This window comes from Phyllobates terribilis, unplaced genomic scaffold (genome assembly GCF_046119375.1).
Source record: "Phyllobates terribilis strain yellow unplaced genomic scaffold, ASM4611937v1 Scaffold_8__6_contigs__length_399053987, whole genome shotgun sequence".
Taxonomy (NCBI): Eukaryota; Metazoa; Chordata; class Amphibia; order Anura; family Dendrobatidae; genus Phyllobates; species Phyllobates terribilis.
The window spans coordinates 357,278,822-357,301,406 of record NW_027362768.1 but is presented as its reverse complement, the minus strand read 5'-3'; positions in this window follow the sequence as shown (position 1 = coordinate 357,301,406).

The following is a 22,585-nucleotide window of genomic DNA, read 5'->3' as shown; positions in this document are numbered from 1 at the left end:
TGTGAAGTGAAAACCATTTCCGGTGACTACCTCTTGAAGCTCATCAAGAGAATGCCAAGAGTGTGCAAAGCAGTCATCAGAGCAAAAGGTGGCTACTTTGAAGAACCTAGAATATAAGACATATTTTCAGTTGTTTCACACTTTTTTGTTAAGTATATAATTCCACATGTGTTAATTCATAGTTTTGATGCCTTCAGAGTGAATGTACAATTTTCATAGTCATGAAAATACAGAAAAATCTTTAAATGAGGTGTGTCCAAACTTTTGGTCTGTACAGTATATGATTGTGAACTAAAAGTAAACGACACAAAGTGAATAACAATTGATCATACTTTCCATACACTAATGAAAGTGCTACAGTGCATATATGAACAATAAAAAATGTGTATATAATTTATTTAAAACAATAATAAATATATAAGGATTGAGAGGAGCCACTAATTTTAGAAACCTCTATATCAAAAGAGCTATTGTATTAATATACAGCAGCCTGTCACTGGTATTTATTCAGATAAGTATGATGAACATAACTCCGGAATGTGAAGACCAATTCCTCGTTGGCGAAATATCATCAATTCAGATGCATTTTTATTGTGTAAAAGCGCCAAAACATAAAAAACTATATAAATGTAGTATAGCAGTAAATGTACTGACCCAAAGAATAAAGCGACCTTATCAATTTTACCACACGTGGAACAGCATAAAAAAAGTAAAAACAATTCCTGAATTGTTGGTTTTTGTTTGTTCTGCCTCCCAAAAATAGGAGTAGAAAGCGATCAAAAAATGTCACGTGCCTGAAAATGATACCAATAAAACCGTCAACTTGTCCCGCAAAAAACAAGCCCTTACATGACTCTCTCAGCCGAAATATGGAAAAATTATAGCTATCAAAATATGGGGATGCAAAAACTAGTCTGTGCAAAAAAAAGCGTCTTTTATGAATATGAATCTGGTATCGTTGTAATCGCACCAACCCGAAGAATAAAGTCGTCTAATCACTTATACCACACGAGGAACAGCGTAAAAAATAAGCTCTAGCATTAGAGTTACGGTTAGACCACGGCCTCATTATCAGTATTCGGTCAGTATTTTTTCTCAGGAGTGGGAACCAAAGCCAGGAGTGGGTGATAAATGCAGAGTTGGTGACTTGTTTCTATTCTACCTTTTCTCTGATTGCTCCTCTCCTGGTTTTGTCTCCCACTCCTGAGAAAAAATACTGACCAGATACTGATAATGGGGCCCTGGCCTTAGGGTTGTTTTAGGGTTAGGGTTGTGTTGACGTTGGGATTTTTTCAAAAGTAAAGAAAAAAAAAAAAATGATGACGATATGGTGACTAGTCTTGAGCACAAGTGCTCGCTACTTGAGTATGCGTCGGGTGCCGGGTATGCACTGAGTATCGCAGGTGCTCAAGTGACATGCTCGAGTCTCTGCCCCATATGTTTCACGGCTGTTATACAGCCAAAAGAAAAAAACACATGGGGATTGCCTGCTATGCATCGGCAATCCCTGCATGTTTTTTTTTGTTGTTTTTTTGAGTGTCTAAAAACCGTGAAACATGCGAGGCGGGGACTCGAGCATGTCACTCGAGCCCTCGCGATACTTGTTTCATACCTGAGTACCTGATGCAAACTCAAGTAGCGAGCACTTGCGCTTAAGACTAATGACAACATATTCAATATGATGACATAATGTTATCAAACTCTGTGTTCTGTGTCGTACCTCTGGGTTCAAAATGTTCACTATACCCTGTGACAAAGTCACTGGTAAAGTACTGGAGGGAAGATGTGTAGCACTGAGATTAGGAGCTCCAGTAATTAAATATAGGAAAAAGGTTCCAGCACACGAAGGGGTTACTCAGCCATCTTTAGTTCTAAGGTGGTTAAACACATGTAGAAAGGAAGGAGGTCAGAGGATAAAATCCCAGCCTTTTAGAGCATTTGTGTGTAGGGTGGGTTTGGAGGTGAAAGCTCTGAGCTGTTTTGTCATGTGAAGGAAAGACAAACCTTGAGTTGTTTGTTCCTGAAGCGGGCGGTTACTTGTAGCTACAAGGACTGTGCCATACGTTATGTTTTGTTTTTCCGGTTAGGCCAGGAAGGCCGTGTTTGTTTTTGCTGTGGTTTATGCAGCATTCTTAATAAACCCAGCGAAGATTTAAAGAGACAATGTTCCTGTGTACCGCTATATGCAACCAAGTGAGCCGATCTACAACAACCCCTTGATAAAATCCTTGGGGGGTCTAGTTTCCAAAATGGGGTCACTTGTGGGGAATGTCCACTGTTTAGGTGCATCAGGGGCTCTCCAAATGCGACATGGCGTCCGCTCTCGATTCCTGCCAATTTTGCATTCAAAAAGTCACACAGTGCTCCTTCCCTTCTGAACCCTGCCGTGCGCGCAAACAGTGGTTTTTCCCCACATATCAGGTATTGGCGTACTCAGGAGAAATTGCACAACAAGTTTTGGGGTCCATTTTCTTCTCTTACCCTTGTGAAAATAAAAAATTTGGGGCTAAAAGATCATTTTTGTGAAAAATGTTAAATGTTCATTTTTTTCTTCCACATTCCAAAAATTCCTGTGAAGCACCTGAAGGGTTAATAAACTTCCTGAATGCTGTTTTGAGCACCTTGAGGGGTGCAGTTTTTAGAATGCAGTCACTGTTGGGTATTTCTGTCATATAGTCACTTCCACCTCCTATCCACGATCTGTCACAAACTCTCGCAACCCTTCAAACCTTATTCCCATCCGCCCAGCCCCCGCCTCCCCAGTCCCACTAACAGGATCTCTATGCAATGCTCGCTCCGTGTGCAACAAACTTTCCTACATCCATGATCTTTTCATTACTAACAAACTCTTCTTCATCGGCATCACCGATACCTGGCTCACCACCTCTGACACGGCGTCCCCAGCTGCACTTTCGTACGGTGGATTCCATCTTTCTCACACACCCCGCTCCAATTTCAAGCATGGTGGAGGAGTAGGTTTTCTCCTGTCAGGCAACTGCTCCTTCACCCATATCCCACTGCCACCCTCCATTACTCTCCCCTCCTTTGAAGTACACTGTGTGCTCATCTACTCCCCCCTCCAACTGGCCGTTGTTTACCGCTCCCCAGGACTAACCACCACCTTCTTTGACCACTTCAACACCTGGCTGCTTAATTTCCTTTCGGATGACATCCCCACTGTCATCATGGGTGACTTCAACATCCCCATTGACACTTCCCACTCATCTGTCTCGAAGCTTCTATTCCTCACTTCCTCCTTCAGCCTTGCTCAATGGTCTTCAGCCCCCACTCACAAAGATGGCCACACACTGGACCTCATCTTCACCCTCCTCTGTTCCCTATCTAACCTCTCAAGATCACCTCTCCCTCTTTCTGACCACAACTTACATTCTCTTACCTCTCCTCTCCAGGTACACAAGCCACACTCCACAAACTTGCACACCCTCACAGAAATCTCAAACACCTTGACCTACACTCAATCTCTGAATCCCTTCTCCCTCTCACAGGCATAAGTTCATTACACAATGCAAATGCTGCTGCCACTTTATATAACACCTCAATAGCTGCAGCTCTCAAATCGGTCGCCCCCTCACACGTATCACAGCTCGCCCATTCAACCGGCAACCCTGGCACACCAACCTGACTAAAGAACTGCGAAGGGCCTCCAGGGTTGCTGAGTGGAAATGGAAAAGGCCCCACTCCAACGAGCACTTCATTGCATTCTAACAGTCCCTCACTACCTTCAAGTCCACACTTACTGCAGCAAAACAAACATACTTCTCATCTCTCATATCATCCCTGTCTCACAACCTTAAACAGCTATTCAAAACTTTCAGTTCTCTCCTCTGTCCCCCAGCGCCTCCTTCATCTCCTCTCATCTCAGCCGAAGACTTTGCCACATTCTTCAAGCAGAAGGTTGACACTATCAGACATATCTTTTGACTAAAGTCCCCACAGCCCCTCCTCACACCTACTCAACCATCCTCCTCCAAAACCAGCTTCTCCACCATTACAGACAATCAATTCTCCTCTTTACTCTCCAAATCAAACCTCACCACCTGCAAACTTGACCCAGTCCCATCCCACCTCATCCCTAACCTTAACACTATTCTCATCCCAACCCTAACCCACCTTTTCAACCTGTCACTAACAACTGGTGTCTTCCCCTCATGTTTCAAACATGCCTCGATCACACCCATCCTCAAAAAGCCATCCCTTGACCCATCCTCTCTGTCTAGCTATCGCCGCATATCGCTTCTCCCCTATGACTCAAAACTACTGGAACAACACGTCCATTCTGAACTGTCCTCCCACCTCTCCTCTTTGACCGCCTCCAATCTGGCTTCCGACCGCACCACTCCACTGAAACTTCCCTGACTAAAGTCACCAACGACCTACTAACTGCCAAATCCAAGCAACACTACTCTGTCCTCCTCCTCCTGGACCTGTCATCTGCCTTTGACACAGTCGACCATTCCCTCTTACTACAGACTCTCATCTCTTGGCATCATGGACTTGGCCCTATCTTGAATCTCTTCATACCTAACTGACCGGACATTCAGTGTCTGCCACTCACACACCACCTCCTCATCTCGCCCCCTCTCTGTCAGTGTCCCCCAAGGTTCAGTCCTAGGACCCCTGCTCTTCTCCATCTACACCTTCGGCCTGGGACAGCTCATAGGGTCTCATAGCTTTCAGTATCACCTCTATGCTGATGACACACAGATCTACCCCTCTGGAACCGATTTCTCCTCCTTACTAACCAAAATCCCACAATGTCTGTCCGCTATTTTATCCTTCTTCTCTGACAGGTTTCTAAAACTTAACATAGACAAAACTGAATTCATCATTTTTCCACCGTCTCACTCAACCCCCCCCAACTGACCTATCCATCAAAGTCAATGGCTGCCCAATCTCCCTAGTCCCGCAAGCCCGCTGCCTCAGGGTAACCCTGGACTCTAACCTCTCCTTTAAACCACATATCCAAGCCCTTTCCACTTCCTTCCGACTCCAACTCAAAAAATATCTCCCGGATCCGCACATTCCTCAACCACGAATCTGCAAAAACACTAGTGCACGCCCTCATCATCTCCTGCCTTGACTACTGCAACCTCTTGCTCTGTGGCCTCCCTTCTACCACTCGCACACCTCCAATCTATCCTAAACTCTGCTGCCCGACTAATCCACGTGTCCCCCGCCTCTCCTCTCTGTCAATCCCTTCACTGGCTCCCCATTGCCCAGAGACTCCAGTGTAGGGCCAGCAATGGCAGCCCTGGGAGCAGCAGTACAGTATATCACTATAACCATAGTGAGCATCCAGGAGATGTGTGGCTGGCATGGCCGTGCTGTTTATGTGGCAGAAGCCACATGATATAAAGACAAAGTAGCACTCTGTAGTGCTAAAGCATGGAAACATGAAATACATGGAATTTGAATGTCATTACTGCTTTAGATAATAAGAAAAAAATGGAGATGTTTAGCACACAATTTGGCCAATTCATGCAAACCCAGCAGCCAACGACAAGGCACTTTCCGGTTTGCTGGGAACTGATCTAATGTGAATCCTCTGCTAGGCTAAAGCCTGAATTTATGGGTAGCTAGGATCCTGCTGCAATTAAATCCACCACAGGCTGGAGGGTGGAGCGCTCGGTCAGAGAGACAATATACAAATAGCAAAAACTGTCACTTCCAAATCAGAAAACTGGTGTGTACAAGGCCACTCTGGAGCGGGGCTGCGCCCACTAGTCGGGTTCTGCCCGGGAGTATGTATAATGCATATATCACCGCCTTCCCCGGGTCAGAAACCAGCGACTCCGCACAGTGCACAGTCTCTGCGCTGGAGGATTTATAAGTCTGCAGTTACACAGTGACCCGACAACCCCTTACAGCAGGGGTCTCAAACTCGGCTTGGTATATGGGCCGCACACGGAAAAAAATTTAATTTGGGGGGGCGCATTCTTTGCAGGACAAAGTGACATTTTTAGTGATACCATTTTTTTCTATACACCTTCTAAACATTTTTGCTGTTTTATTTTTTATAGCTTGAGTCTTTGTGGATGTGGCGATAATAAAACATGCACTTTTTTTGTTTACTTTAGTTTATACAGTACAGACCAAAAGTTTGGACACACCTTCTCATTTAAAGATTTTTCTGTATTTTCGTGACTATGAAAATTGTACATTCACACTGAAGGCATCAAAACTATGAATTAACACATGTGGAATTATATACTTAACAAAAAAGTGTGAAACAACTGAAAATATGTCTTATATTCTTGGTTCTTCAAAGTAGCCACCTTTTGCTTTGATGACTGCGTTGCACTCTCTTGGCATTCTCTTGATGAGCTTCAAGAGGTAGTCACCGGAAATGGTTTTCACTTCACAGGTGTGCCCTGTCAGGTTTAATAAGTGGGATTTCTTTCCTTATAAATGGGGTTGGGACCGTCAGTTGTGTTGTGCAGAAGTCAGGTGGATACACAGCTGATAGTCCTACTGAATAGACTGTTAGCTGCTTTTTTCTTGCCATAATACAAATTCTAAGTAAAGAAATACGAGTGGCCATCATTACTTTAAGAAATGAAGGTCAGTCAGTGCGAAAAATTGGGCAAACTTTGAAACTGTTCCCAAGTGCAGTTGCAAAAACCATCAAGATCTACAAAGAAACTGTCTCACATGAGGACCGCCCCAGGAAAGGAAGACCAAGAGTCACCTCTGCTTCTGAGGATAAGTTTATCCGAGTCACCAGCCTCATAAATCGCAGGTTAACAGCAGCTCAGATTAGAGACCAGGTCAATGCCACACAGAGTTCTAGCAGCAGACACATCTCTACAACAACTGTTAAGAGGAGACTTTGTGCAGCCGGCCTTCATGGTAAAATAGCTGCTAGGAAACCACTACTAAGGACAGACAACATGCAGAAGAGACTTGTTTGGGCTAAAGAACACAAGGAATGGACATTAGACCCGTGGAAATCTGTGCTTTGGTCTGATGAGTCCAAATTTGAGATCTTTGGTTTCAACCACCGTGTCTTTGTGCGACGCAGAAAAGGTGAACGGATGGACTCTACATGCCTGGTTCCCACCGTGAAGCATGGAGGAGGAGGAGGTGTGATGGTGTGGGGGTGCTTTGCTGGTGACACTGTTGGGGATTTATTCAAAATTGAAGGCATACTGAAGCAGCATGGCTACCACAGCATCTTGCAGCAGCATGCTATTCCATCCAGTTTGCGTTTAGTTGGACCATCATTTATTTTTCAACAGGACAATGACCCCAAACACACCTCCAGGCCGTGTAAGAGCTATTTGACCAAGAAGGAGAGTGATGGGGTGCTACGCCAGATGACCTGGCCTCCACAGTCACCAGACCTGAACCCAATCGAGATGGTTTGGGGTGAGCTGGACCGCAGAGTGAAGGCAAAAGGGCCAACAAGTGCTAAGCATCTCTGGTAACTCCTTCAAGATTATTGGAAGACCATTTCCGGTGACTACCTCTTGAAGCTCATCAAGAGAATGCCAAGAGTGTGCAAAGCAGTCATCAAAGCAAAAGGTGGCTACTTTGAAGAACCTAGAATATAAGACATATTTTCAGTTGTTTCACACTTTTTTGTTAAGTATATAATTCCACATGTGTTAATTCATAGTTTTGATGCCTTCAGTGTGAATGTACAATTTTCATAGTCATGAAAATACAGAAAAATCTTTAAATGAGAAGGTGTGTCCAAACTTTTGGTCTGTACTGTATATAGAGCAGCATTTTTAGTGGCAAAATATTTTTTCATGCTTTATTTTGAAGTTTTTGTACCAAAATCTAGTAGTAACGTGCCCCACCCTGGTCTGCGTCTTGTAATGTCCCCCATCTTTGTCCCCATCGTGTTGTAATATTCCATGCTGGGCCCCATATTGTCGTAATGTCACATACCGGTCCCCATATTGTAGATATGTCCTCATCTTGTAGCAATGCCCCATCCTGGTCCCCATCTTGTTGTAATGTCCCCATCTTCTAGGAATGTCCCCATCCTGGTCCCCCTCTTGTAGTACTGTCCCCAGCCTGGTCCCCATGTTTTAGGACTGTCCCCAGCCTGGTCCCCATGTTTTAGGACTGTCCCCAGCCTGGTCTCCATGTTTTAGGACTGTCCCCAGCCTGGTCCTCATCTTTTAGGACTGTCCCCAGCCTGGTCCCCATCTGTTAGGACTGTCCCCAGCCTGGTCCCCATGTTTTAGGACTGTCCCCAGCCTGGTCCCCATCTGTTAGGACTGTCCCCAGCCTGGTCCCCATGTTTTAGGACTGTCCCCAGCCTGGTCCCCAACATTTTAGGACTGTCCCCAGCCTGGTCCCCACCTTTTTAGGACTGTCCCCAGCCTGGTCCCCACCGTTTTTAGGACTGTCCCCAGGCTGGTCCCCACCGTTTTAGGACTGTCCCCAGCCTGTTCCCCACCATTTTAGGACTGTCCCCAGCCTGGTCCCCACCGTTTTAGGGCTGTCCCCAGCCTGGTCCCCACCGTTTTAGGGCTGTGCCCAGCCTGGTCCCCACCGTTTTAGGGCTGTCCCCAGCCTGGTCCCCACCGTTTTAGGGCTGTCCCCAGCCTGGTCCCCACCGTTTTAGGACTGTCCCCAGCCTGGTCCCCACCGTTTTAGGGCTGTCCCCAGCCTGGTCCCCACCGTTTTAGGGCTGTCCCCAGCCTGGTCCCCACCGTTTTAGGACTGTCCCAGCCTGGTCCCCACCGTTTTAGGACTGTCCCCAGCCTGTTCCCCACCATTTTAGGACTGTCCCCAGCCTGGTCCCCATCTTGGAGGACTGTCCCCAGCCTGGTCCCCATCTGTTAGGACTGTCCCCATCTATTAGGACTGTCCCCAGCCTGGTCCCCATCTTGGAGGACTGTCCCCAGCCTGGTCCCCACCGTTTTAGGGCTGTCCCCAGCCTGGTCCCCACCGTTTTAGGGCTGTCCCCAGCCTGGTCCCCACCGTTTTAGGGCTGTCCCCAGCCTGGTCCCCACCGTTTTAGGACTGTCCCCAGCCTGGTCCCCACCGTTTTAGGGCTGTCCCCAGCCTGGTCCCCACCGTTTTAGGGCTGTCCCCAGCCTGGTCCCCACCGTTTTAGGACTGTCCCAGCCTGGTCCCCACCGTTTTAGGACTGTCCCCAGCCTGTTCCCCACCATTTTAGGACTGTCCCCAGCCTGGTCCCCATCTTGGAGGACTGTCCCCAGCCTGGTCCCCATCTGTTAGGACTGTCCCCATCTATTAGGACTGTCCCCAGCCTGGTCCCCATCTTGGAGGACTGTCCCCAGCCTGGTCCCCATCTTGGAGGACTGTCCCTTATGCCGTTCTACACATACAAGAGAAAAAAAAAGATTCTTCTCACCTGTCCTCCGTTCCCTCGGCGTCTTTTCTGCACCTGTGGCCCGCAGGCACCATAGACCCCGATCCAGGAGCTGTCGGCAGCTGCGCTTCAGTTCAGTGTACTGCCGCGCAGAGACCGGCTCTCTGTACAGCAATACCAGTGGCAGCCGCCGGCCTATCAGAGGCCAGCAGCTGACATCTGCGCGTGTCAGTGACGTCATACACTGCTGCGCTGGGACGCAGATGTCAGCTGCTGGCCTCTGATAGGCCGGCGGCTGCCACTGGTATTGCTGTGCAGAGCAGTACACTGAACTGAAGCGCAGCTGCCGGCAGCTTCTGGACCGGGCCGCCATCGGGGTCTATGGTGCCTGCGGGCCGCGTGTTTGAGACCCCTGCCTTACAGCAAGCCAACCATTTGCTTTGTGTGTAATACCAGGGTGAATCCAAGGTTATGGAATGATTTGTACTCACAGAACTATAATAAAACAATAGATTTGTCACTTAGCTGATTTTCTTATAGAATGATCAGACTCGCAGAATTGCAAGAAATCAGTTCTGCAGTTTTGTAGGAAAGACTTTGCCCATAAATCCAAAAGACTTTGCTAAAACATCTGAAAAGAATTCTGCCACCATCCCTTTCTTTTAGGAAGGATAATGGCCGTTCTCTTTCTTCCCTTTCAGAAGGCGTTTAATGTGTCCAGCGACTGCTCTGCACTTATACCGCTGGCAAACACCGCAATGAGGAGCGATGTCCAGGAAAGTCAGGCGCGCGGCTTACTACGTCTGGGGAGGCGCAAAGAAGCGCTGGAGAGCGCAGAACTGCTGGGAATGGAATTGGAGACATTATAGGGAAACATTATTTCTCCAACTTGAGAAGAAAAAGTTGCTTTATTATGTTTAAAAGTAAAAATGGATGAAACTTACCTTTTTTTTAACTAGAGCATAATAGTATGGAAAAGTTGTCATATTTGCATTGGTCCAGGATCTCCTTCTGCCAGTGACACCTATGTGGGAATGGAGCTGCCAACACCTGGGACCAGCGCTGATATAGTGTTGTGGGAAAACGCTGCAAAGTCAGAATGCTTTAAAAAATAAGTGTTGTGTAGGGGGGGCATGTCCGGCAGCCATTGGGTGCGTATGTGTCCAAGGGGGCTCCGAGCTACACAGAGGGCTCATCCCGGCATGGAGGGCCATCAGTGTGACTCCTCTTGGTTACAAGAAGCTTATGGGCCCATTTTCAGATGAGTTTGGCTGTGCTCCATTAGCATGGCCTACGCGATGCTCAGAGTTGCGGCCTCACTTGAGCTGAGGTGGGAGACCAGAGGACCTTGTCTGCCATTGTCCTGTTACGAATGGGCCCCAGACTGTGAGACCCGACTCAGAAACACATGGCCCCTTAGCAGCGCTTCACTAATTGGTACTGTCCCTTGCCACAAGATGGCGTAGTTGGCCCAGACCAAGGGTGCAGTTGTAGGTAGACATTGTTCCCCCTGATACCATCACCTATTTACCAGCGCTCAGAGGGAGAGCGAGAGGAGACTGAGGAACAGGGCACAGATACGCCCTCACAGACATTATCGGGCGCACTTACAGTCTGATGTCAGCCATACCAGTGCGAGTGGCAGTATCTCTCATTAGTCAGCACATGTAATATGCAGGTACTGTTATGTCTGACCTTATTCTGAGCATAGTACTCTGCTGCCCTCATGTGGTGAATGTGAAAACTGAAACATCTCTGCACATATAAATAAAAATGATTATTGTATCATAGCACCAACATATTCTGCAGCACTTTCCAATTAAGTAAGGACCTGTACAGACAATAAAAACAATACAATGTAACACATTTTATCCGTTACAGGAGGAGTGAGGGCCCTGCTCGCAAGCTTACAATTTATATACTGAACTCTCTCAGTATCTTAAGCTGTGCAAAGCCCCCGCTCTCATTGTCTGATGCCGGTGACATCTGCAGCATTAACTCTGGCTTTGTGGGGTCCGTCCTTTTCAGGCTCATTATAGCTCATTTGCTAATTCTACTTTGGCTACATGAATCCAGTTCTCTATGAATTTGTCTGTCACCCCTCCCCCATCAGATCCTCTTGTTTGTGTGTCTGGAGTAGATCATTAGTGATCCGGTCTCCTTGGGAAACTGTGCGATCTCCTTTTGCGTTGGATTCTATCCTTCTCTTCCTGCCCCTCTTGGAGTTGTACACCCCCGGTAGCACACCGGACCCTTACCTTATTCTGTGACAGAGACCACCTACTACACGGCTCATTAGAAGGGGAGATGTAGCGTCCGTCCTTTGCTCGGCTTCACCTGCATCCGGCTATTGCTAACCCGGGCTGTGGAGTCAGTAAGCCAAACCTCCGACTCCTCCATTTCCAGGCCTCCGACTCCCTCATACACGGCTCATGTGTAAGTGATAAATTTACTGTAGCACAGATTCATCTCAGCTAAAAGTCTAGACCCTTAGATCAGGAATAGGACAGACATTTATAGGACATTTCATAACTTTACCAAATTCTTGTGCAAAAAATATTCCCCACAAACTACTGTACCCAATTTATTATATATTTTAGGAGTCTGAGCTGATCCATTTTATACGGACTCCACCAAAATGGGCTTCATCTCACAACAGAACAGCAGATAAGCTGCAACTTGTTAGGGTGCTTTCACCTTGCATTCTGTGTCCCCATCGGGGCATACTTCCGAAGTTCCCCAAAAAACAGGGTCCAGGCGTATTCACTGACTGGACATAGTAGACTGGGTCTGGATGTCTGTCTCCGGGAGGCGTATACTGGACGTTCGCTCAGTTTGCATCATTACAGTCTATGGCCCCTTTGGCGCATACTCCTGGACCTTGTTTTGTGGGGGTATTTCAGACATATTCCCAAATATCCACGGCTCTTTTTAGGGAATGTACTGATCTCCACCTATGGCCGGGATAGTTTCTCGGCTATGTACATTGCAGAGGGCATATCACATCCCTCCATCCCTTGCCCCTTGGGTCTGCACCTTACACCTTCATTGCAAAATTCTTCAACTGTAGGGACAGAGACTTTCTTCTTTGCTTGTCTCGAAAAGACCATATGTAGTTTGAGAATACTCGCTCAGTTCTGTCAAATTCCTGAAGGAACTCAACCTTATATACTCCATGTTCTCTCTGTCTCGCCTGAAGGTCATTGCTGACAACCAGTCTGACTTCTTTGAAATCCCACTGGAGGCGTTTTCACGTTATCTGTCTTCAGGTGGGCTTACTATTCAGTCTTTTGTACATATGCCCGGGTAGTTTCTATCCTAGTTATGCGCACCCTAAATTGTACCCTTTACAACATTGAAATTTATATAAAGAAGGTATGTGTGTATTCTTGTACTGTACGGCCAAGACATATGCAAACACTAAGAAAATAAGATCTAAACTGCACTATTGCTAAATAAAATGTACTTAGAAAAAATCACGGTTCTTAGCGCATAAATTGGCCAATTCATGTGTGCCCATCAACCACGGCAAGGTGACCTCCGCATGATGGGTAACTATTTTCCTAAACATGCCTCTCTTGGGCTATAAGCCTACAATTTTAAGTGGGCAGTTAGAAAGCAACACTAATTAAAAGCACCCTTGGGTTGATGGGTGGAGTGCAGAGTCAGAAAAGGAGGCAGTCAAAACCTCCATGGTAAACTGCAAGAAAACAAAAAACCTGACCACCACCTCTTGGCCCTTACAGAGTGCTGCTGTTCTTTCTTATTTTATGTTATGCAGTCATTGCAGCGTGCACCTGTTCACACTATATGGAGGGTGTTAGGGATCCGGGTGGTGGAACCTCTGTGCTGCGGTGCAAGGAGGGACCAGAGGGGCGTAACTAGGTATCTACTCGAACTGACCAAGGTCGCACGGCGGCTCAATCGACTCCGTGAACCAGGGAAGGACCGAGCAGAGGGACCAGGTGCTACTCTGGGCCAGTCCTTGTATGAGAGCAGGTGACTCCCACGGGTCAGAAGGCAGGGACTGACAGGTACAGCAGATGAGCACGGCAGGCAGACTGACGGGTGATCCGGGTAGACGGACTGGCGGACACCACAGATAACTGGCAGGAGCATCCAGGTAGACTGGATGGTAGGCACGGCAGGTAACTGGTACGTTCTCCGGGTAGGCAGGCAAGCCTGGCCCATAGACAGACTGGCGGGTTTGGACCGTAGGCAGACCGTCGGGCTGGAGAGTGTACTTGGCTGGCGGACTGGACTGGTAGTCAGGCTGGCGGACTGGACTGGTAGTCAGGCTGGCGGGCTGGACTGGTAGTCAGGCTGGCAGCGGGACCTGAGGGCTGAAGCAGAGTTTAGAACACAGAGCTACAACCTTGCACGGGCACCTCCATTTTGGAGGAGGTGCCTTTTATATAAGAAGTCCTCTGGCCACTGGCCAGGGACTCTTTAGGACGGTGCGCGCGGCCCCTTTAAGAGGGAGGGAGCACGCGCCCTAAGCACAGTGCCCGGGAAGCTGCGCTTGCCAGCAGCAGCAAGAGTGGAGCTGCTGAGACGCTCTGCAGAGCATGGAGCAGCTGGAGAACGAGGAGAGATGAGTATTGTATGTATTTGTTTTTTTATACGTGGTGACCATAATACTGCAGAACTGGGGGGCTGCATTATACTGTATGGAGTGGCTGAATTATACTCTATGGGGGGGCAGAATTATACTTTATCGAGGACTATGGGTTGCATTATATTATATGTACTATATGTTTGGCTGCATTAAACTATAGGGAGGCTGCATTATACTCTATTAAGGACTAAGGAGAATGCATTATACTATATGAAGGACTATGGGGAGTGCATTATACTATATGGAGGGCTATGGGGAGTGCATTATACTATAGGGAGGGCTATGGGGAGTGCATTATACTATACAGAGGGCTATAGGGAGTATATTATACTATATGGAGGGCTATGGTGAGTGTATTATACTATTTGTGTGGCGCCCCTGAGGGTTCGGTCGCCACAAGGGGGGGATACTGCAGCCTGTCAGCAGGTGTAGTGTCTCCTCACCCAGGTAAGGAAGGTGCACTGGTCAGGACCCTGTCTTGCATCCAACACTACACACTCCTGACCTATGGGAGGCAAGTATGCACCATAGTGCTGCCTCAGCAGGATCACGAGTGGGGGGAACCAAAAGTTAGGGGAACCATGTAGTGGGTGAAGGGTGTAGAACACACTTTTATGTTTGCACACATAGTTTCATATATAATAGCCAGCCATCTTAAGCACAAGGTTCTTGATTCTTGGTTCTTGGCTCCTGTTCTTTGAATGTGGTCTTTGCAGCTGACAGTGGCCTTGTGTAGGAGCCTGCAGTGTGCTGAAGATGCACAGTCCTCGGTCCTCGTGCTCTGACCTTGAAACGAGGAGCGGGTACGAGTTAACAGAGTCTCTACCCGGTCAAGTTCCCTTGCTTAAGAAGGTCGGGAGCTCCATAGCAAAAGGATCCCAGGAGGATGCAGACGGAGCGGTATACGCCACCTGTCCTCGCTATACTGGCCCAGCCAGAGGGACTCCTGCTGCAAGAGGGGTACCGGCCCCCGATATCTGACTTTGTCACTTTAGGTCTCTGTCAGAGAAGCCCGGTGGGCTACAGTGGATCCCGTCGCGGGACGGACGCAACAGCAATTGCCGCCGTGCCCCAAATCTGTGGAAAGTCCAGAGGGATACCCAGCCTTTAGTCTACACACGTAGAGGAGAGGTCCAAAAAGGGGAGAGTTAGGAACACTCTGAGGGTCCTGATCCAGGCACCTGAAGGACTTGGGTGCGCTGAGCCCTCATCCCTGGTGGCCGCAGTCATCCGTGAGGAGCAGGGAGAAGCCTTGCGGCTGAGCTAAAAGAACTGTGAGTAAAAGACCTGAAAGACTATCCTTATGGCCTATGGTTCCTTTATTTCTGCGCTGCACCACACCGCACCCGAGTGACCAGGACTACTCTCCCCATCCTCCTGTTACTTCTGCCCTGAGACACAGCTCCGCCTGTGGGGAGTTATACCATCGCAAGCTGCCACAACTCCCGGCCTCAGAGGACTGCTAGCAGCGCTGGTGGCGCATCAACAGACACCGCAGGTGGCGTAGTCGATAATACCACTCAACCCTGAAAGCCCTTACATCCTTTTTAATGTGACGGCCCTGGGCACGGAACGGGTCCGGTCCACGACTGCATCCCCCCTAACATCTGACCCGGTTCCGAGTACCCCCACCATCTTTTCCCAGGGCAGGGCTGCGAGCGTCACACATATGGAGGACTATGAGGTGCATTATACTAATATGGAGGACTATGGGGAGTGCATTGTACTATATGGAGGGCTATGGGGAGTGTATTATACTATTTGGAGGAATATGGGCCACATTATACAATATGGAGCGCTGTGGGGCACATTATACAATATGGAGGACTATGGGGAGTACATTATACTATAGGGAGGGCTATAGGGAGTGCATCATACTATATGGAGGGCTATGGGGCAGTGTATTATACTATATGGAGGGCTATAGGGAGTGCATCATACTATATGGAGGGCTATGGGGCAGTGTATTATACTATATGGAGGGCTATGGGGCAGTGTACTATACTATATAGAGGGCTATGGGGAGTGTATTATACTATATGGAGGACTATGGGGAATGTATTATACTCTATTGAGGAATATGGGCCACATTATACAATATGGAGGGCTGGGGGGCACATTATACAATATGGAGGACTATGGGGAGTGCATTATACTATATGGAGGACTACAGGGAGTATATTATACTATATGGAGGGCTATGGGGAGTGTATTATACTTTATGGAGGACTATTGGGAGTGCATTATACTATATGGAGGGCTATGGGGAGTGTATTATACTATATGGAGGACTATGAGGTGCATTATACTATGGGGAGTGTATTATACTATTTGGAGGAATATGAGCCATATTATACAATATGGAGCTCTGTGGGGCACATTATACAATATTGAAGACTTTTGGGAGTGCATTATACTATAGGGAGTGTATTATACTATAGGGAGTGTATTATACTATATGGAGGGCTATAGGGCAGTGTATTATACTATATGGAGGGCTATGAGGCAGTGTATTATACTATATGGAGGGCTATGGGGCAGTGTATGATACTATATGGAGGGCTATGGGGCAGTGTATCATACTATATGGAGGGCTATGGGGCAGTGTATGATACTATATGGAGGGCTATGGGGCAGTGTATGATACTATATGGAGGGCTATGGGGCAGTGTATGATACTATATGGAGGGCTATGGTGCAGTGTATTATACTATATGGAGGGCTATGAGGCAGTGTATTATACTATATGGAGGGCTATGGGGCAGTGTATGATACTATATGGAGGGCTATGGGGCAGTGTATGATACTATATGGAGGGCTATGGGGCAGTGTATGATACTATATGGAGGGCTATGGGGCAGTGTATGATACTATATGGAGGGCTATGGGGCAGTGTATGATACTATATGGAGGGCTATGGGGCAGTGTATTATACTATATGGAGGACTATGAGGTGCATTATACTATATAGAAGGCTATGGGGAATATATTATACTATATTGAGTAATATGGGCCACATTATACAATATGAAGGGCTGTGGGGCACATTGTACAATATGAAAGACTATGGGGCATGCATTATACTATATGGAGGACTATGGAGAGTATATTATGCTATATGGAGGGCTATGAGGTGCATTATACTATATAGAAGGCTATGGGGAATATATTATACTATATTGAGTAATATGGGCCACATTATACAATATGGAGTGCTGTGGGGCACATTGTACAATATGAAAGACTATGGGGCGTGCATTATACTATATGGAGGGCTATGAGGTGCATTATACTATATGGAGAACTATGAGGTGCATTATACTATATAGAAGGCTATGGGGAATATATTATGCTATTTGGAGGAATATGGGCCACATTATACAATATGGAGGGCTGTGGGGCACATTATACAATATGGAGGGCTATGGGGAGTGCATTATACTATATGGAGGGCTATCGGGAGTGTATTATACTATATGGAGGACTATGGGGAGTATATTATACTATAGGGAGGGCTATGAGGTGCATTATACTATATGGAGGGCTATGAGGTGCATTATACTATATGGAGGGCTATGAGGTGCATTATACTATATGGAGGGCTATGAGGTGCATTATACTATATGGAGAACTATGAGGTGCATTATACTATATAGAGAGCTATGGGGAGTGTATTATACTATATGGAGGGCTATCGGGAGTGTATTATACTATATGGAGGACTATGGGCCTTATTATACAATATGGGGGGCTGTGGGGCACATTATAAAATATGGAGGACTATGGCATGTATTATACTAAACAAGCAAAATGCTGCCTATTCATCGAGTAATTGGATTGTTTATGTCAGAACAAAAATCCTTGTTCTCAGCAGCACATCGGCCGGTGTAACCTGCAGATGTGCTGCTGATAACATGATGCTGTATGGGGACAGATTGGTCTATTAGTGATTGTTCTGTATCCATCATTCTTCCTCAGCTGGTGTAAAGAGGTCGGGAAACAAGCGTCGAACGGCTTCAGTATTGTGGATTGCGCTCGTTTAGCGGCCTGATCTCAGCACATGTAAATACAAGCTAAATGTTTGTGTGGTGCTGTATGTCAGCATTTGGGACCCCACTTTAAACTTTTCCCCAGGGCCCCACTTTATCTAAAATCGGCCCTGCACCCATTTAAATGGTTCCCGTCCGCTGCACAGACTGGGAGAGAGAGGGGAGACTATTTGTGGCTTATGTAGTGGCGCTCAGTTTTGTGGACATAGGAGTGAAAGTTTTCTTTTAATTTATGAAATTCAATTCATGTGCTAAATTTAAAAAAATAATATTAATAACAATTCAACTTTATTTTAATCCTTAGGTTATGGGTGAGGATCTTTTGGCAGAAAGAACAGAGGAAGGACAAACGGACACAAAAACTACTCAGACCTTGGCCTCTTACATAATGCCGTCTGACGCCGAGTTCAGAGTCAAATGGTTTCAGAAAGCGACCACTTTCCTAATGAGCAGCGAGTAAAGATGATCAGCTCTCCGCCATCACTGACTGTCTGCCAACTGGAGCTTGTCCATCTCTAATCATTCCTGCTCAATGGGGGCCACAATATTTTTACTTCACAGTAATCTCTGACATCTTTTCGGAGTATATTGTATACATAGTGATCTTTATACGGCTGGAGCACTTACAGTAGCCAATCAGATGGCGTGCAGGTAGCGTTGTGCGAGATCCAGTATGCCGTCCTGCTTCTATCATTAGAGGGTCCTGCTAGAGAACAGCGGCCACACTATTATACTGTGTCCAGAGTTACAAGAGTCTGTCAGATGTGGACTGCTACGTTGCAAAAAATGCTTAATAAGTTATTTTTTTTCAAACTGGATTGATATGCAAAATATTTTTAATAAAATCATTTTCTTATACTTGCAGGGTTTCTGTTTATTCAGTAATGTTGTAGCTGTTTTCTCTCACGCTGTGGATGATTGTAAATGAATACAGTTTCCTACATAATCATTGCAGCGGATCAGTTAAAAACGGGTGCCGTATGTGTTGTACCCAGGGCCGGCATCACCACCCGGGCAAGTGCCTGGGCCCTGAGCGAGCAGGGGGCCCACTCATCCTCTGGGACACCAGCGCACTATGGGGCCCATGAGTCGGCGAGGCCTGATGCCAGCGAATGGGCACTTGCACTGGGCCTTCCTCAGTGCTTTAAACTGTTTGCAATACTTACCTCTCCCTGTTCCTCTGCTGCTCCTCTATCTTCTGCGTCTTCTTACTCTGTGACATCTCAGGGCAGAGGGCGCGATGACGTCACTACAGAGCGCCCTCTGCTGAGCAGTCCCAGTGCAGAGAGTCGGAAGACGCTGATGAGACAGGCCTGCTTCCAGCAAGGAGCGGTGAGTATTTGATTTTTTTTTTATGTAAGGAGTATTATATGGGGCCCATTATCTATGGAGCATTATATGGGGCCTATTCTTTATCAAGCAATATATTGGGCCCACTATTTATGGAGCAATATATAGGGCCCATACTGTATGGAGCAATATATGGGGCCCATACTGTATGGAGCAATATATGAGGCTCATTTTACTTTATGGAGCAATATATGGAGTCCATTATACTGAATGGAGCAATATATGGGGCTCATTATACTGTATGGAGGACCATGTGGTGCCCATAATACTGTATGGAGGATATTCTGCCACCGATGTACGTGGGGCGAGATGTGTCTGAGGGATGTGACACGGATCAGCAGTGGCATATAGCGTCAACTCACTGACCTGAATAGATGAAAGCTACCGCACTCCTGAGGTGATGGTGGTGCCCAGGTAGGACTGAGGACCTTATGAGTCTTAAGTAGGTAGTGGAGAGGGTTAAAGGTCACTCTCTAGGCTGATCATTGGTAGCAGTGGGATTAGAGCGCGCATATAACAATCAGAAGGACCTGAGAAGCGGAAGTAGCGTCATTTGACGTTCTCTAAGGTCCTACAACGAGAAGGGCCGGTCAGGTGACCGGAAGTGACGCGCGAGTGCGTTCCACGCTATGTTGTATGCGTTCCACTGCATAAGAGTAGCGCTGGAGACCATTTAGTAGGATGGAGGGATGTGATAGGATCAGGATAGGAGTTCAGGAGGGTAGGGGATCAGGAGGGAGGAACCGCCGAAGGAGACGAGAGGTAGAGATTGGGAAAAGGAGTTACGCCACTGTACTAATCTTGAACTACATTGTGCCACACTCTCTAATTACGTCAGAGTCCAACGTATTCCAAGGGGACTTAGAGTCCCATTACGCCCTACACTTTTCTATGACCAAGAGGACTATTGCATAAAGTTTGAACTTATTTTAAACAAATGCTCGTTTGATCTCATGACTTTAACGATTGAATTCTTACAGAAGGAAATCATCGCATCCAAAGAACAGATTTCTAGCATTGAAACTCAACTAGCATCCACGATCTCCATAGAAGAATTGAATTCTCTAAAGACCAAGGTAAATCAGAACCTGGAACAACACCGACAGGATGCTGAAAACAGGAAACTACTGAAATTCATCCGTGACGCAGAGGACTACCAGAAGGATCGAGTATACAAATGGCGCGACTTCTCCAGCACACGACGTGGTCCGGGACAACCGGGTCACTCCTCCACCGACCTTTCCTCTTCTGGCACGGAATTGGACAGACCAAATCACCCATCCACCTCTACTCATTATTTAGGTTTTCGGAAGAAGTACAACCGAAAAAGAGGAGGACGAGGAGAGGCGGTACCAACAGTTGGCGACAGGAGCTTCGTCAGGGTTACACGCTCCCAGGTATGACCCCATTAGTTGTGAACATTTCGTCACGATCCCTCAGCATAGCGAAACTATCGGTGTTACAGAAAGGCCTGTCTTTCTGCCCGTCTTACAAGTGTAATACTTTTGGTTTAGAGATGGATTTACAAAGGTTTTTCAGATCTATTAGACTCAAGGCTCACTTTTCTCAGGAGGTTATTCCCAATACCACTACACCTATCATTAATCCAGTCAGCATCACAGCGGCTAGCCTAGGATTAAAGAATAAAAGTACTTATCGACCCCCCCAGAACTACCATGCTGCAGAAACTTTCATCGATTTTATTAAACAATTTTTCCAAAAATTACGATCAGATATTGATTTAGGCCGGTTACATTACCAACAGAATCTGTCCTCTTTGGACAGACAAGCACTAAAAACACTCCAATCTGATTCTTCCATTATCATAAAATCAGCGGACAAGGGCGGGGCGATAGTAGTAATGGACAAATCCACCTATCTGAATGAGATTCATAGACAACTAGACGACAACTCAGTTTATGAGAGACTTACACACGACCCCACCTCCACTATTAAGGAGGCTATCTCCAAAACCCTGGAACATCATTGCCTTAAGGGAACAATTGACAACAAAACCTGTGAATTCTTAACCAATACCTTCCCAATTACTCCAGTGTTTTATACCTTACCGAAAATTCATAAGAATCTCGAAAACCCCCCGGGCCGTCCGATAGTCGCTGCCACTAATTCCATTCTATCATCTTTAGCGATTTTCTTGGAAAAAATATTGACCCCTTTGGTTAAACAGACCACATCCTTCATCCTTGACACAGGAGCCTTCCTCACTATTATTAAAGAGATCGCAAAGATCTACCCAGAATCCTTATTAGTCACATTTGATGTCAATAACCTATATACCTCCATCCCACATGAGAAAGGGATCACTTGTGTAAAAAACCTACTGGATATTTCCCATACACCACCAAAGTTCAACCGCCTCTGCCTAGATCTTTTAACCTTGGTCCTATCTAAAAATTTCTTCTTATTCCAAGACACTTTTTACCTACAGAAACAGGGTACCGCAATGGGGTCTAATGTAGCCCCCCCCCCGTATGCTAACTGCTACATGTCAAGATTTGAGGAAGAGGTAGTATACACGAATCCACTATTCAAGACCCACTCTAGGTTATGGAAGCGATACATAGATGACATTTTCTGCATTTGGACAGGGCCCATGGAGACTTTGACACAATTTTTTGAAATTCTGAACTCATCCTGGGATGGTCTTGGTTTCACCATGTCTTCCAGTAGACAATCTATTCATTTCCTTGATACCACCATCATCAAATATGAGCTGGGCTTCCTCTCTACTGATTTGTATGTGAAACCCACAGACAGAAATAGTCTTCTACACTACATGAGCCTTCACCCGAAATCCATCTTTACCTCAGTACCCAGATCCCAATTCCACCGGGTTCAACGCATTGTTAGTAACCCCTCTACACAGGATGTCAGGATCACTGAGATGAGGGAAAAATTTCTTGACAGAGGTTATCCACCAGCCATGTTATCTCGAGCCTTAGAGCCCACTACAAGCACTCGTCTTACTTCTAACAAACGCATACCATTCGTCCATACTTACCATCCTATGGTTTCAATATTACATAAAAAGATCAGACAACACTGGAACATATTGAAAACAGCTTATCCAACAGTTCCAGAATTTAAGGTCCCGTTCTTACCATGTTATAAAAGATCCACCAACCTCCGTGACCAACTCGTCCACTCAGACATCGGTACCACTAACACTCAACCAAGACAGAGATTCCTATCCACACCGAAACATTGGACTTTTCCATGTTTACAATGTCA